At 41.7% G+C, this 13,992-nt stretch overlaps 1 protein-coding gene across 2 annotated transcripts in view; it reads right to left on the reverse strand.

Moving 5' to 3' along the window:
• The window catches only part of PPM1H (protein phosphatase, Mg2+/Mn2+ dependent 1H), a 202,460-nt gene that overhangs the window by 65,583 nt on the left and 122,885 nt on the right, over positions 1-13,992 (reverse strand). The gene's annotated exons all lie outside the window — the stretch shown is intronic.

Below are 13,992 nucleotides of genomic sequence, written 5' to 3' on the forward strand. Positions count from 1 at the left end.
CAACCTTTGTTTCCCTTACTACTAACTAGACTAGTCTGCTTTTAATACGACAGATTAATTTCTCAGTGTTTTACTTCAGCTGGCTTCTACAAACATCTTGCTGTATCAGCGACATTCATGGAACCATAGCACCAGCACTATAATTTTACAGATTAAGGAGGACCCAGCAGGACACTAAAATAGACCATGGTGTGAAATTTAGTTAGTGGTTAAGAAGGATGAGTTCCAATGGTGACATGTCCATTATCAAAACCCACAAGGGGTGAAATCCTTGTCCCAATGAAGGCTATAGCAAAACTCCCACAATTCAACAAGAATGTTCCATTTACACTGGAGGCGTCACCCACTCATGTCAGACAAGCTTGCAAATGCCTCATCTCTCCTCAATGCCTCCACAAGCATAACATACAATCAACAAAACCCAGAATCAGGAAGAGTCAGAGCAGATGAAATTCACTGTGAAAGGAGAGTAGATGGAAAGAAAGACAATCTCTCAACCCTGGTTTCTTTACATTCCTTAGTGGCAGCAGCAGACCTAACCCTTGCATATATAATTATTCATATACAGATCACAAATACTGGATAATTTCTCTTTCAACTGAACAGAAAAGTTTTTCTTTTACTGTAGTTCTCATTGATAGGGAGTACAATCTTCTGGCCTGCTCCATAACCTCTTGGGCTAGCTCCCTATGCCGATTGAAACAGGGAGGGGGAGTGCTCACCAACCAACAAACCAAAGAGGAAGGCAAGATGCGCAAGAGCATCTACTATAGATTCCCCTCCTTCCCCCCAATATAGCTGATATACAGCTATTTCCTTCTGCATTCCCAGGGTCAGAGAGCTGCAGTGAGAAGCTACGTGGTTCTGCCACTGTATGGATTTTGTGGAAGAGGTGAGCTTATAAACCTAGCAGATCTCCCTAAGCACAAGTCTGCAACACAATATACAGAATTTTCAGTTTTTATTTTCTTTCAAATTGTATGATTTACTCACATTTACTTTTGAACGTTTATTTCACACTCCTTGTATGGCACTCTGGACAAAATAAGGGTTGCTAATATATTTCAAAGCCTCTATTCTGATTGGTTGATTTTTACAAAAAGATTTATTCTACTTTTAATGCAGAATAACAATAGCCAAGTAGAAGCTGTTTACAGTAGAGGAGCAGTCCTTGTGCATTTCAATGGGAGGGCTTATTCCTCATTCATACTAACTCCTGAGTTGATCGGCTTTCTCACTGCCTCAGAGAATAATGAGTATGGATTTTCATACTGAACTCCCCTGGTCAATCAACACACCAACACCTATCATCATCAATTAGAGGGGACTCCTAGCTCACTCACTCTGCCCTGGTTATTTCTTGTGTGCAGAGGTTGCCATGGTTTAGCAGGAATCTCCAGGAGTTGGAAGTTGTTGGAATTGAAGGGAATGTGTCTGGAAAGATACATAGAGTTTGATTATCAACTTCTATACCAGGATTGTATGCAGGTATACAGAATGAATAACTATGGCTGAGGTCAATAGATGTTATCTGCACAAACAATAGTCAACTCTGCAAGTACACTATCCAGCACAGACTGACTAATTCAGACTGGCTTTCACAATTAATAGATGTTTTTAAAATGATTCCAATAGTGAATGTGTCTTCTTCAGGACGAGTCTTCTCCAGGCTGGTCTCACTGGCCTTTTGATTGCAAAAGCTGCTCCCAGGGGGTATTCTTCTGATGGAGTTCATCTCAGCTTTGAAAAGATTTGTCCATATTCATCTGGACTCCTTGCTTTAGCTTTGATCCTTGTCCAATTTGATTACTTAAAACAAATAGCGGGACCATGCTTTGCTGCTACTTCTTGTGTCCTCATACTGCTTTCACTCCACACCCATGCAATTGCCGAATCACTGCACTCCACCAGGTCACTGGAAGAGCAACTACACTCAAGCTGCTGGCATTTCAGGAGATGCTTCATATTTTGAGGCTCTCTGCCACAGTCAGAGGTATTGGGGTTAGTGATGTAGTCCCACCTAATCACTGCCTCCCCAGACCAGTCAACTCCAGTGCAGAGTCAATTAAGGCAATGCTAGATAGACCAGGGCTAATCTGTATTGTGTGGAAGGTGCTTGACTTGTGGATGCCAAAGCACACAGGCTACAGGATTGTTCTCTACTCATTTGCCATAACTGAACCCTTGTCTGTTTGGGTGACAGTGTTAGGGGTTTAACAGCGGCAAGAAAGCTTTGTTGTGACTTCAGTTGACTCAACATTGGTGTTATGTCACATAGCAGATGTCTTGGATCTGTGCATTGCCTTGTGGACTCAACTCTACTAGCAACTTCCTGGAGTATATTAGGAAGAGCAATACCTGCCAGAATGGATAGGCTGTTGACATGGGCAGGCTTAAAGCATCCTCTAACATACTGGCAGACAGCATTAAATACAGGGTCTAGCTTCTTTGAGTGAGGGGATCGTGCCCACACTTCACAGGCACACAGCTTAGAAGAGTGAAAGAATTTAAATACATAGGATGGCTGACAATGGTGCTCTCCTGCATGATATCTGGCATTGTACCAAAGCTGCTTGGTGCAAATAGTGGGAAATGACCCCAGTTCTCTGAAATTAAAAATATGCCAATAAAGTTGAGTGTATAAACTGTAATTTGAACCATTTTAACATACGGAACACAGACTTGACCAGCCACAAGAAAGGAAATCAGTACGTCTCCGCCACAGAAATGAAGATATTGATATCATCAAATGGTTGGACATTCAATGACAGGAAACAAAATGAGGTTGTACGTCACCTAAAGTAGGTTTTTCCTATTGAAGACAAGTTGAGGGAGGGTAGGCTATGTTGGTAGGGGCATATTGATTGGATATAGGACCACTATATCAGTAGGATGACTCTTGCAACGATTGTGAACGGAAGACAACGAAGTGGGAGTCCAAAGGCTTGGTAAGTGGACTGGATATCTCAGTGGATCTCAGAGAGACCGATGTGTGTGACAGACTGGTGGATGATCATGAGTTTTGGAAGAAAGCTATAAAAGTTGCTGACCCTGAATAAGGAAGTGGCAAGAAAGAAGAAGCAGTAGTAAAAGTCGACAACAGTGTTACAGTGACTGTGTCTCTCTGGCACAGAACAGTACACAACTGTGTCTCTCTGGCACAGAACAGCTTGTTGAGAGGTTTGAATATCAAGCCTATGACCTTAAGCATGTTTTATTATTTATTGGGTATGCTGGAGAAATATCAGGAGAACCTCAGTAGTATAACCTTATTGCTTTTGTTAGGAGGTGGGCTGCTACATATTGTACCAACTGGCGGTTTTGGGACAGTTTTGGTTGGTTAATTAATTTTTTTTAGTTCCGAAGACAAGTGCCCTATAGTAATAAGCCAGAATGATCAGATCCCTGGGCAAGTCTATATCTTTCACATTGGCGTATAGTTTCCTGGCCACCTAAAAGTGGAATAAAGGTAAGGGTTTTTTTTGTTGCTGTCCCTGTTTGGGTATCCAGCATCAAGGAATAATATAGAAGGATCCCTATGGCTGAAAACTACCTGAAAAAGTTAAGTCTATGTTGGTATAGATCCACCTATGTATAACATTTCAAGGCATGATTATAGAATGTGTGGACAGGTTGGACCGGAGGGTACCCTTGCAGACAGACAAGAAAACCTCTAACCTACATGCAAAGTAAAAGGGGACATTAGAGTCACCACACATACCACTAAGTACTGATCCAGTGGGAACAATGCACAGCTTTCTACAACCCACCTAAACAAGTAATCTCAGCTCACCTCAGTGGAAGTCTCCATTCCTTGGCTATAGCCTGGGCAATATCATCTGCCTGATCTTATGGGAAGAGTTTTCATCTAGGGTTCCTGCACATATACACACTCAGAGTTGATGAGGAACCTCTGTCTCTAATAAAGCTCTAAGAAACTAGACTCAAGGTAGTTTAGCTAGAAGCTGATGAGCTGTAACTGATTAAGTTACCTGAAAAGCCTGTAGGCTCCAAGGGCCAGGAGAAATTGAAAGAGGCTTCCAGCAAAGCAGGGCTCTCAGACTTGAGGTACACTCCAAGTGAATCTGGAAAGCTTCCCTCTAAACTCTTTCCTACTTGATATGCCTTAGCATTGGTTCTGAAAAGATTAAGGAAGACTCCACAAGAGCCTCCTGTTGCGGATTGTGGGGGAGTTAGGGCCCTGCACCGCTCTTCCCGAGATTCACTGCGACTCTCAGCCAGCCGGTAAAGCAGAAGGTTTATTTAAGGACAGGAACACAGTCTCAAGCAGAGCGTGTAGGTACGACCAGACCCCCTCAATTAGGTCCCTCTGGGAGGTTCAGGGAGCTTAGACCCCAGCTTGGGGTTCCCTGCGTTGCACCACCCAGCCCCAACCGAAACTAAACTCCCAACTCCTCCCGCTGCTCCTCTCCTTTGTTCAGTCTCCCGGGCAGAAGGTGTTAATTCTCCCCACCCCCGTTCCTGGCTCAGGTTACAGCTCAGGTAGCTTCCTTCAAGGGAAGTCCCACATCCCCACTGCAACCCCCCTGCAACATTCCCAGGTCAAATCTGCCCTGCTCCCTGCTCCGTCACACCTCCTTTGTGTGATGTGTCAAAAAGGCATAGGTGGAAGGATAGTCTTGTGGTTAATGCACTGCATTGGGAGACCTGGATTCAGTTTTCAGCTGTGCCACAGACTTCCTGTATGACGTTCACCTCTCTGCATCAGTTCTCCAACTATAAAGTGGGGAGAAAACTTCCTTTCTCCCATCATTTGTCTATCTTGTCAGGGCATGGATTCTCTATCCTACTATGTACATATACAATGTTAATGCAATGGCAACACAATCTCAGTTTGTGCTACTGTAATATAAATAAATAGGGAGTGATTCCATTTACAGTGGCTAATGTAGCTTAAAAAAAGGGAAATCCCAGGAGTGAGAAAGCAAGAAAATGCATGCCTTTTGGGAGCTGGTAACAAGCAGAAAGTGGCTAGCAGAGGCTACTGCAAAAGTAAATACCCTCCACTTCCACGTAACCTGCAATGACAGTAGTTCACATATGGAAGAAGGAGAGATGGTCAGGACTGAAGACCCATTTTACACAAACTACCAAGTATGCAGGGCTGTTTGCAATGCCACAAACACTATGCTAGAGGACTATGAACATAATACAAGTCCTCTCATAGAAATGAATAAGCTTTGGGGAAGAGGTAAGAAGGCTGTTTTGTCTTCAAAGGAATCCATGCGTGGGATGGACTCTAATCTTGGTTAGCAAAAAAATTAATTATATCATTGACATTAGTATTATCTGCTAAGGCCACAGCATCATCCTCAATAGAGTCTTCTTTTTCATTCAGCTTTGTCTTTAAACCTAATTCCTTTCTCTTTAACTCTCCTGACCTGCTGATACAGGCCTCTGTGCCTCTTCATTGCAAAATGGATCATTGTAGGCAGTCACTCAGATATAATGAACCTGTCTTCTGAAACGCATTGTCCACTGAGATCAGGAAAGTCTCTGTTTTCTCACCACTAAATGTAAAGGCTTATTTCTTGTCAACTACTTTTATTTACTTTTAAATTCAAGTAATCATTAAAGGAGGATAGCCAATTATTCGAAATCACCTCCAACAGTTTCATCAGGATAAAATGCTGTAAAACCTGAAGTTGCTACTGTTCTTTTTAACCTTTCTGCAATTCTAACTTCTTGCACAAAGAGGATGGAAAACTGGGAGCAACAGTGACTCCCACATGCATACAAGCCAGGCTTCTAAAGCAAGGGAGGCAAAAAGAAAAAATGGAGGGAATGCGGGATTTGCTTATATGTTCCCAGGGTGAATGACAGTACATTTATTTCCAAGACTTTCTGCTGAGTGAAGACAGACTGTTCTGCACACCAGACTGTAGCCGGAGGAGAGAGAGAAATTCAAATTTATTTTTAAAACACCAGCTTTGTTTTAAAAGGGTAGTTTCAATCCAGTCTGCACTGCATTTGAGCTGGATGGGCTAAAGCTAGGCAATCAAAGATTTCAATATCTTCGTGGTCTTTGCACCTCAGTTATGGCCCCAGGAAGTTTCAATAATCTAAAAAGGGCACAGATAGTTTGGCCAAGATAGGACCTACAACTATTTTTAATAATGAACTTGGTGAGAGAGCATCCTGAAGATTCTAAATGGCCATAGATTTTAAAGAACAGACATAATCCTGTTACCTAGAAATTTTTAAGGTTCAAATGAGAAAAAGGCTTACACAAAATAAATGGCTTAGATCTCTTCTGCTCCCCGTGCAGGAGGACTTAAGCAGCAAGCACGGGTGCTATTCCAAAGGTTCTGTGGATTTTTTTGCTGAGTCAGCACAATATGTGACCTTGGGCAAGTCAGATAATTTATCTGAGCCTCAGTCTCCTAACCCATAAAATAGGGATAATGATACTTCCCTTCTTTTGTAAAGCACTTTGGGATCTATGGACTCTCAGAGTGAAGTATGATTATTATTGCTGATTATTATTATTGTTTAGTGGTACATAAATAAGACGATTAAGACTGCCATGCAGACTAATGATTAATAAAAAGGACAAAGTAAATCCAGATTAGCTAATAGGGAATGAAGAAAATCAGAAGAGAAAGATAAGATTATTTTACAGGTTTTTTAAATACTATTATAACTAGGGCTCTACCAAATTCACGTCCATTTTGGTCAATTTCACGGTTATAGGATTTTAACACTCGTAAATGTCATGATTTCAGGTATTTAAATCTGAAATTTCACAGAGTTGTAATTTTAGGGGTCCTGACCCAAAAACGAGTTGTGGGGGAGTCACAAGGTTATTGTAGTGGAGGTTGTGGTACTGCTACCCTTACTTCTGTGCTGCTGCTGGCGGCGGTGCTGTCTTCAGAGCTGCGTGGCTAGAGAGCAGTGGCTGCTGGCCGGGAGCCCATCTCTGAAGGCAGAGCTGCCACCAGCGGCTGCGCAGAAGTAAGAGTGGCATGGTATGGTATTGCCACCTTTACTTGTGAACTGCTGCTGGCAGGGCACTGCCTTCAGAGCTGGATGCCTGGTCAGCAGCGGCCACTCTCTGGCTGCCCAGCTCTGAAGGCAGTGCAGAAGTAAGGGTGGCAATAACTACAACCCCCCCTAAAATAACCTTGTGACTTCCCTTGCCACATCCTTTTGGGTCAGGCCCTCCAATTCGAGAAACGCTTGACTCCCCCATGAAATCTATATAGTATAGGGTAAAAGCAAACAAAAAGACCAGATTTCACAGTCTGTGATGTGTTTTTCATGGCTGTGAATTTGGTAGGGTCCTAATTATAAACCTTAAAGAATAAAACAAAAATAGTATGAGGCTATGTAAATTGCCTCCCCATGCTTTATTTTTAAATAGGCATATAGATATAAGGACAAATCATACTGCTAACACTGTCCTGAGTAGTGCAATCATAGTGCTCCTTCAATTCTCCCTTTTTAAAAATTCTGTTTCCATTATAGCACTGTGCTTCAGCCAGTGGACACATGGCTATTTTCCTGCCTCTCTCATCTAGTTTGTACAATCATTAACTCTAAAAGTGAACTCGCCTTCTGAGGACTATTAATGACTGGTGATGAAATGAAAGCAAGTAGATATGACCCAGAAGGGAAAGGAGAAGAAACTCAGTGAGCTCCAAAGCTGGTATTGGGAGAAGATAGCTTCAACTTCAACCAATATTCATTATTCATTATTTTATTTTTCTCCTCTTTTGTGAATGGCAAGAAGTGTGGATATGACACACTTATTTTCCAACAGTGGTGAGACAGATTATTCTTAACCCAAATGTGAATACCCTGTGTAAAGCAATTACCCAGTATGTTACTGTCATCTAACTATCTGAAGTACATTAGAAAATGGAAGAGACATTTTTTCCTGGAAACCTAGGTATGTCCGACATTTTTAAAAGGAGAGAGCTCTCCAAAGATAAACAAGAGGGGTGGAGTGAGGAGAAGGGAACAAAACAAAATATCAGTAAGAAAATCTGATTAAGCGAAGTAAAGTCCAATGACCCTCCAATTTGTGAAAGCCTTTGAAATTCTCATCCCTTGTTTTGATCCTTTCTTTTGCACACAAATAAAAAAAGTTCAAGAATCTATTTGCAGATTAGCCAGAGTTTGGGGACTTCGTGGGGAAACCAATCAGCTTGTCTTTTGTTTCTCAATGGAGTGATAAAAGTGCAGCTGTTGAAAGACTTCGTAGCACCACTGTATATAATGCAGCACAAAACAGTGATACTTGCATTCTCTGATAAAATGGGCAGATCCATGCTGGGGCCACCATGAAAACTAAAGGAACTTTTGTGGCAAAGAGGGCTAATCTCTTAATATCATTCCGATGACTCTTATGTGATATTGGGCAACTGTTACACTGAGTCAGCCATCACTGTACTTGGCTAGTAATCAGCAAAGAACATCCGTCCATTTCCTGGTTTACTATCCCTCTATCGCTAAACTACTGACTGACTTTAAAAAAAAAAAAAAAAAAAAAAAAACAGCAACAAAAACAAATAAACCCACCAAAGCGAGGAAAAAATAAACTAAAGACTTGTTGTCATTTTTTAAAATTAGAAGTTACTCTAACAATACACAATTACATAATTCTATTTGAATTAAGTGAGCAGTGAAGTTTTACTGTCTTTTACAAAGCAGCTATTCAGACACTCTGGCCTGGTGACTATAGATTGTGTACGTATCACTGGTATGCAAAGTGCGGTGTAATAGACTGAGACCAATATAAACTGGAAACTTTATTGAATACAAGACCAATAGTGCTGCAGTCAGCTACCCAGATAACCTTGCATGAATGTTGCTGAATATCCTTCCTGCCAGCACTCATTTCACACAATGTTTGAAGGGAACCAAATAGATGGCTTGACCTTGGGACCTGTACCTTTAAAAGGAAAGCACTGAAAGACTTTCTTTTCATTTTCCCTTCCCCCATGGAGGTGAAAGTGTGCCAAGTAGGCTGATGTTTAGCTTAGAGAGAAAGAGACACATTAAAAATCTTTGGCCAAGGTTCAGATATAGATTTTCACTGTACAAGAAGGTATATTTATGACAGAATCTAAGTATGACCAGGCCCACCAATTAAAGAGCGGAAGTGGCTCTCTCTGTAGTTTATCAGACTGTGAAGATGTCACCTCATTTTTAGTATGATGCTGACATCATATTCAGTTACTGTAGAACTGTGACTCCTTGGTTAGCAAAAAAATTAATTATATCATTGACATTAGTATTATCTGCTAAGGACACAACATCATGCTCAATAAGAGTACATCACAAAACCTAGAATTAGCACAGTTTTCCTCCCTTCCATACCCAACTGAAAATGTTCAGCTTGGGTAAGCCTACTAGTCCATGCAGAAGTGAGCTAGGGCTGTACCAGAGGACTGCCTGCTGGTAATTTAGTAATATGGTAATTAAAGTCTTTTCATGATGTAATTACATATCAACTACAAAGGGACAGCTGCTATACAACAGTGCCAGGGTACATGGCATGAAATGATTAGATTTGAGAAGCTTTAGTGGTTAAACTGAATACCAAAGACATAACTCCAAAGTGTAGTTAGCACTGCACAACCCATTATTATTCAAGTCTCACGCTTAGTCTTTCCTTATTCTCATTGTGATAGTAACAGTTTCCTTCATTTACCTTGTTTCTATGATACCAGAAAGCCTTTTAAAACCCACCTTTGTAAACTCCTGCTGTTTTGAAATTGCACTGAATTTCAAGCCTAGGTCTATTTCAGGACAAGAGAGTCTGTACAAATTAGATCTATCTTGGTACGTATAAACAACGAGGAGTCCTTGTGGCACCTTAGAGACTAACAAATTTATTTGGGCATAAGCTTTCATGGGCTATAATCCACTTCTTGTCATCTGTTGGGAATGGGCCACATCCACCCTAACTGAATTGGCCTTGTTAGCACTAACTCCCACAACTTGGTAAGGCAACTCCCATCTTTTCATGTGCTGTATATTTATACCTGCTAACTGTATTTTCCATTCCATGCATCTGAAGTGGGTTATAGCCTATGAAAGCTTATGCCCAAATAAATTTTAGTCTCGAAGGTGCCACAAGGACTCCTCATTGTTTATACTGATACAGACTAACACGGCTACCCCGCTGAAACTTAGTATGTATGCAGTTCCAATCACTGCAACACGTGATGATCTTCTATGTACTGTATTCTAGCCTATAGGAAACAGAGCTTGATTTATTTGTAGATTTTTACAGAGAGCAAGCGAGAGAGAGCGTTAACATGCAAGTGAATAGGGGTGTGCGAGAATGGGAGTTAGAGTGGCATGAGAAAAACTGAGCGAAAGCTAAGTTAAATACATTAGTTTTGCATTTACTTCTGGAAGTAGTGAGGAATTTCTTTTCTCTTGAGAGAATTCCACAATGTAGATGCAGCACCAGGAAAGAAAAGTCTCCCACTTATGTTTGATAAGCCTACCCTTTTAGTTTACAATTTCTCTGTTCCCGTTTTCATTGCAGTCATTCATATTTGTTCAAAAGGAGTTGCAAAGTGGGTGTAAACAGCAACTATTCTGATTTAGTAGAATTTTGTACCCACTTTCTATAGGCCAAAAGGACCACCAAGGTGTAAGCCAGTGGAGAACCAGTATTTTTATTAGCCATGTGACAAATTATGTCCAATTGTCCCTATGTGGATATGCCTGAAGTTCCTGGCAATAGGCAGGCACTCTCTCAGCTGCTGCCATCTTGGTGATTGGCACCTGACTTGAACCTGGTACTCTTACTTCTACCTTGCAGAGGTGTGAGAAGTATGCATCAGGTGCTTGAGACACTCAACTCAATCTAGAGATTTTAAAGCAGTAACGAGCTTTTCCAGCAAAACCTTGCATAACTTTATTTGTTGGAGATACTTGTTCAGTTTTCAAAGATCTAGAACTGGATGCAGGAGATACCATGCCAGTCAAAGAGCGCTCCCTCTCTAGGTTCTGAAAAGGCCTCTAGCCATTACTCAGCACGACAAACGTATTGTGATGGCCCCACTGGTACAGATAAAAGATCCAACTGCCAGTGATTTGAAAAGGCCCTATTCACTCTATGGGCCCCTGGGATCCAAGGAGGTCATATGCACTGATGTATGATTGGCAGCAACTCAACTCCAATCCATCAGACCTATGATTGCTATTAGACTCAGACTTTAATGCCAGAAGGAACCATCATGATAATTTAGTCTGACCTCCTGCACATTGCAGGCCACAGAACTTCAACCATCTAGTCCTGTAACAGACCCATAACCTCTGGCTGAATTACTGAAGTCCTCAAATCTTGATGTGAAGACTTCAAATTACAGAAAATCCACCATTTACACTAGTTTAAACATGCAAATGACCTGTGCCCCATGCTGCAGAGGAAGGTGAAAACCCTCCAAGGTCTCTGCCAATCTGATCTGGAGGAAAATTCCTTCCCCACTCCAAGTATGGCAAATTGTTAAGACCCCAAACATGTAAACAAGACCCACTCACCAGACACCTGGGAAAGAATTTTCTGTAGTAACCCAGAACCCTCCCCATCTAGTGTCCCATCGCTGGCCATTGGACATATTTGCTAATAGCAGACATGGATGGATGGGCCATCTGCCACAGTAGCAATCTCACCATACCATCCCCTTCATATCAAGCTGAATCTTGAAACAAATTAGTTTTTTTGTCCCGAGTACTCCCCTAGGAAGGCTGTTCTAGAACTTCACTCCTCTGATAGCTAGAAACCTTCATCTAATTTCAAGCCTAAACTTGTTGATGGCCAGTTTATAGCCATTTGTTCTTGTGCCAGCACTGATCCTTAACTTAAGTACCTCCTCTCCCTCCCTGGTGTTTCTCCTTCTGATATATTTGTAGAGAGCATCATATCTCCCCTCAGCCTTCATTTTGTTAGGCTAGACAAGCTAAGCTCCTTAAGTCTCCTTTTGTAAGGCAGGTTCTCCATTTCTCTGATTATCCCAGTAGCCCAATTAGTTCCCTCTCTATTCCTATGCTTCCTCTTCTTCTGAGCATGGACTTTGGAGGGACCCCAAGGGCACTCAGATCCATCAGAATTCTCAGTAACTCAACTCAAGTGAATAATCAAAAATCTCACTTCCCGTTCAAAATCTTGGAACATCTCATATTGTTCCCTGCTGGATCTGAGGACTTAGTTACACAATGCCAAAAGGATCTTCTGGAGTAAGCCTAACACCCAGAGCACCTCCCACCCCAATAGAAAAATTCTACTCAGTTCCGAGAACCACCAAGGCCTCCTACATAAAGAAGGCTTTGAGGCTGTGGTCTATTCTCACTCAGGTCTTGATGAGAAAGATACAGGGGCAGTACACTCTGATGAGTGCTCTCTTCTTTCCAAACACTTAAGGTTTGGCAATGATGGTACAAAATTAAAATCACTGCAGAGCAAAAAGAACACCTCAAAAAACCTTTAGGGGCAGTCATACAGGGTTTTACGATATCAAGGTACCTGTTCCAGAACAATCTGCGGGGCAGAATAAAAAGCAAAGCCCTCTCCAATAAGATCACATATGACATAGTCAATGACTGCTACTTTCTAATCATACTCCTTTAGTCATGCAGAAGGGAGAATTCTAGCTGATTGAGTGAATAGCTGAAGTGACAGGAGCTGAATTCAGGATAGTGTCTTCTGAGCTTTACTAGTGTGATTAAAAAGGGTGCCCTGTGTCTGTAGTCTGCCTAGAGAAATTTAATCCTGGAAGCAAGATCTAAAAGGAGCTGATGCACAGATTTTAGTTACAATGTTAGGACTGACGATCCCAGTTGCTTCTAAGTCTGAGCATGTATTGTGTGAACAGCACTAGGAAGTGCAGAAGACGAGGAGACTTTTGTTCAGATTGTAAAAGACAACACCGTAATTTCTCCTCTAACTTAGCCAGCTCAATGGAAGAGTCAGAGATCCAATTTCTTATCCATAGAGCTAGCAGAAACCAGCTGTAATTGTTCTGAATACAAGGCAAGAGACATTAAGAGTGATGCGGCTAATATTTATGAGGACTGTTTAACTCTAGTATCAGTGTGATGTAATGTGTATGTGCATGTCACTTATTTGTTCACCTCAGGGGTGAAAGTAAAGCCGAAGACTTACCAGTACGGTGGCTGGGGAGGTGGGGGTCAAAAGGGGCAACAACATTAAAGCCGCGGCAGTGCTTTAAGCAGGGCTGCCGACGGGGGGTGCAAAAGGGGAGGCTGGATACAAGCCGGTACTGGCCCATACCGGCTTACTGTCACCCCTGGTTCACCTTGGCCTGATGCTGTGTGTCCAAGGGGGATTTGAGCTTCACATTTTAGTCTCTTTTGTGAACATGGAATTAATGAGTAAAGCATGCAATACCTTGTTCCGAATTCAATGTGTGCCTACAAACATCAAGAAGAATCATAGCACTGGCATGCAGAGACCTGGGACAGTGTGCACAAGAGATTATTCTTGCTAGCTGTGAGATTTCTGGACCTGCTGCCCCCTTAAAAATCGAAAGCTTCTGAGCAGCACTACAGCTGTTATCTCACTATCTTAGTCACTACATGCATATACATAATGAAATTGTGAAAAATATATACTCACCAGCATGCGTGTGCACACACAAGTATAGATACATTTTTCTTCTTTTAATGACTTTCTGTCTAATATTAGGGCTGCCTACTCCCCTTTTCAGGCTTATGAAGTCTTGCTCCATACCACCCAGAGAATAGCCTTCTTCTCCTCCCTACTTTTCTCAGTTTGTTCTTCTTTCCCAATATGACAGGGCTGCTGCACAAACAGCAAAAAGACTGGAAATCTACAAGGTCTCTCTCTCTCTCTCTCTGGGGGTCATGTGGGGAGGAAAGAGAGAGTGTTCCAGTATGTTCCTGGTTTTGACTTATTCAGAAGACTTTGAAAAACAGCTTTTTCTCTGTGATATTTCCAGTGGCCAACATTTTATAATTATCATCATT

Source organism: Trachemys scripta, chromosome 1 (assembly GCF_013100865.1).
Source record: "Trachemys scripta elegans isolate TJP31775 chromosome 1, CAS_Tse_1.0, whole genome shotgun sequence".
NCBI classification, from domain to species: Eukaryota; Metazoa; Chordata; order Testudines; family Emydidae; genus Trachemys; species Trachemys scripta.